Source organism: Trichosurus vulpecula, chromosome 5, assembly GCF_011100635.1.
Source record: "Trichosurus vulpecula isolate mTriVul1 chromosome 5, mTriVul1.pri, whole genome shotgun sequence".
NCBI lineage: Eukaryota > Metazoa > Chordata > Mammalia > Diprotodontia > Phalangeridae > Trichosurus > Trichosurus vulpecula.
Window position 1 is genome coordinate 274,418,016 of NC_050577.1, and position 4,184 is coordinate 274,422,199.

The following is a 4,184-nucleotide window of genomic DNA, read 5'->3' on the forward strand; positions in this document are numbered from 1 at the left end:
AAGGGGGAAGATGTGATTCCTGATTGGCTGAGAGACCTCTGAGACCATGACATTGCATATGGCATAGGTGAGGGACAGAGACCTTAAAAAGAAAAGAGAGAAATGGAGAAGTGGAGTTGGAAAGAGACAGGGTGAGAAAGGCTAACAGGAACCCCAGGAACCACAGACATATGAGAAAAACTGACATCCCAACAGATCTCTTTATTCCCAGCATCTGCACCCCCAGAAACTACTGAGTTGGCTTCCCTGGTAAGATCATTCTCTTACTGGTTGACCTTTTATCTTGCTCCTGAGTCAGAGTCCATCAACTCTTGTGCATTCTATTACCTACCCTACTCTGTGTAACTTCCCTTGTTTACTTTTTGTTTGGACAAATGTTTGCTATCCATGGTTGTCTTTTCATATAACAATCATATGGTGAAAGGGAGCTAAGTTGGCCAGCAGTAAACTGTTACTCTCCGCTTTAGCTTTCTGGAGTCTCTACATGTCTGGATGAATTTCAGAGTTCTAGTTTGAGAGTTGAGATGTTTAGTTAAGGAGCACTTTTATAGGTGGGCCAGAGCAACCCTGCAGGGAACTGGGAAGAGGAGGGGACTTTATCTTACCCCCCATCTCCTGACCACACACACACACACATATTGGCCATGTCTTTGAAGCTAGTGGACCAGTAGTAATGCATCTATCCTGGAGCAGAGATACACACTGAGGTCAGACATAGAGGAATACAGAGAGTCACCTAAAGGAGGAAGCAACCTCAAGAAACATGACATCATGAGTGTTGCTATGGACTGAAGAAAGGAGCTGATTCCTGGAGCCCAAATGACTGGCCTGCCCAGCAGACAACCGTACCTAAGGAAAGGACTCTACGAAGAGAGAACTTTCAGGTTATGCAATAACAGAGTTGTGGGTTATCCTTTACCACATGTATAAGACACCTTGGACAGTGCTTTCTAATCTCTTGGCCTCAGTTTAGTCATTTGAGTGATACCTTAACTATCTGCATCAGAAGACTGTTGTGGGGATCAAATGAGATAATATATAAAAAGGGTTTTATAAAGTCTCAATACCATTATGCTTTAAATTTGAACTACGGATACCATGAGCTTTTGTGGAAGACTATGCCCTAGGTTTTGGGGGGAAATTCTTTGTGTCAACTGTTCTGATTATTTTATTGTTATTGTTCAGTCATTTCAGTTGGGTCTGACTCTTTGCAACCCCATTTTGGGGTTTTCCTGGCAAAGATATTGCAGTGGCTTGCCACTTCCTTCTCCAGCTCATTTTATAGAAGAGGAACTGAGGCAAACAGGTTCAAGTGACTTTCCCAGGACCTCAAGCTAGTAAGTGTCTGAGACCAGATTTGAACTCAGAAAGATAAGTGAGTCTTCCTGACTTCAGGCCCAACACTCTATCCATTGTGCCACCTACAAGCTCCTGTTCTTACTATACCATCTTAGTACATGTGTTTGCTAAGAACTAGTTATGTCTATTAGCTCTTTATTAATTGGAAGCATGCTGGAGGGGACTCATGAGTTGTAGTGGTATAACTACCCACAAGGTTATCTCTGAAACCTAAGTCTGTCTGAGAACCCAACCCATGAACGCAAATGCAAGATGGGGGAGTAGTCCATAGTGTGATACCTGAGTAGCCAGCTATTGCTAAAAAACCCTGCCCCCAGCCCCTAACTGCAAACCCCAGTTTGTGTAAGAAAATCAGACTTAGTTCCTGCCATTTGGCGTTCAGTGTGTGTCCTTGACACCCCCCCTCCCATGACTGTTCTGGGAGTATGGAGTATGGCCTTGAAGGATGAAAGCCTCAGCCCCAGATATTCTTTTGAATTATGTGACTGTTCCTAGCTCTTATCTCATGAGTCATGTTGTGGGATGTATGGCAAACTGGACACAGAGATTCTGGGTTGTAATTCAGTTGACACTTAGTCAGCTGTCTGATATGCTGTATCTACAATCTATTAAGGAGTTTCCTTTGATCATGGTCATAAAAGGTACAGGCATGCCGAGTCTGCAAAATGACATTTCAAGAGATAATTAAGCACTGAATCCTGTATTCTCTATAAAAACTACCCTCTCCCTTTAAACGCGGCCATTGACTTGGAAGACCCCAATGGCCGCCGGCTAATAAACTTCTCCATTCAAAACTTATACTCTGTGGCGTGTCTCACTCGCTTCTGGTATAACAATAGGAAGTGCTAATTGAGCATAATTTGTTCTGCAACCCATCCAATGATAAAAGCATGGAGTTATTTGCCCCTAAAACAGTGATGTGGTATTGTAAACTAAAAATAAAAAAAATTTAAAAAATTAAAAAAAAAACCAGTGATGTGCTGGGAGATATATATTGTAGTGAAAACTAACAAGATAGTATAGAGAGTTGTTTCCAAGAGTTAAATCATAGTAAGGTAAGACTATATGAGTTAAGTAAAATGACAGTGAGTAGTTATTAGTCACTCCCATCTAGCTAGAAATATAGACTAATTAAAGATTTAGGAGATACCTCTGCTGGGCAAAGAACTTCACTATTAAGGCCACTGTATGAAGTCCAAGTAGCATAGACCAAGAAGGATACATGTATCTTTTCAATATCAACACTGCCCTTGTAAGCTTTGGAAAGTTCTCTATCAGTGGAGAAACAAAGACCTCTTTCAGGAAAGAAGAGTCCACACATGTAGGGAGTCCACAATGATGGACTTATGGCTAAGTCCCCAGTACATATACTCAGCTATCATTTAAACCAACAATGTTTAGCCCCTCATGGGACCTGCTGATGGCAGGGTCCTATAGCTTTAGATACCGACACACCCTAGGCTTTGGGAATAGCTCACATGGTGGTGTCAAGAACGTTGGTAATTTTGAAAGATATTCATCAGTAGCAACCTCAGCACCTTTGGTATTCTCAAGGGGCAGGCCTGGCACATAAAACTTCTGAGTCTCACAAAGAATATGGTGACACATACAACATAACACAGAGACACAGAGGGAAAACCACCTCAAAACAATAGACCCTAGAAACCATACTGCTTGGCCATAAGTCCCATCTAGCTCTTTCTATTCCAAAATAATAATTTTTGCAGTTGATTGGCAGGCTTAAAACATCAACAAAGAAGCCCTGCTTCTCCCCATTTTTGTCTGCTGGTTGTAAGCAGCTTGGGCATGTTAGAGAGCAGCTGCTAACTATCGCTATCCTTCAGTGTTTCTGACAGTGCGCTGATCTCTTTCCACTCACTATATATATTCAGGCCTCTGCTAGGCCCTGAACTGAGGCCAAAGTCTAAGAAATCTTACCTTTGTTTCAGACAAGCTAAAAACAGAGGACTCCTCTTTAACAGAGGAATATACATTTCCCAGTATTGGGACACCGAGCAGATTATACTAATGCAAGTGATTTTTAATTGTCTGAATGTTATATATGAAGAATGAATCCCGAAGGTCTGATTACAAGTTGGCTCACGACTTGCATTCCCAGCATGCTGCTGAGTCATTTCTTTTTGGTGTTGGGGATAACCCTGGTATAGACAAAGGACACAATTTTAAGATCGGCTTCAGCCAAACATACTTGTAAAGGTAAATTGCTGCTACAAAAACAAAAAACTCCAACTCTAAATCATATAACAAATTCTAAAATCAAACAGAAAGAGTATTTGAATTTTCTACTTTTTTGGGTTGCTTATATTTCTCCCTCTCCCTGAGCATAGATAATTCGAAATGAACTCTCTTGAAGTACTTCACCTAGAATTAAAATTAAAAAAAAACCCTTGTCTCCGTGGGAAGATGACAGTCACAAGATTCATAAATCACAACAGGCTATTTCTTATTTGGATAACATAAAGTCTAGTGTTTGAGATATGTAACAAATGTACTTGGGGAGATAGAAGGCTAGCCTTTAGGGCAGAAGAACTAGGTTTAAGTCCTTCCTCTGAAATATACTTAGCTGTATTACCACGGGCAAGTTACTCTCAGGACCCCAGACAACAAAGACTATATAAATGACAGAGAAGTTGAAAATCTATAGCAATGGAGGGAGTTTCCATGCTTGGAGTTCCCTATAACAATTAAATCACAGGCCTAGATTAGAGGGGAAAAAATTAAACTAAAACGATTCATTGTATATACTTTATTATACTTAAGATAATTACATACATTATAAAGTATATGTTGAGATGTATATTTGA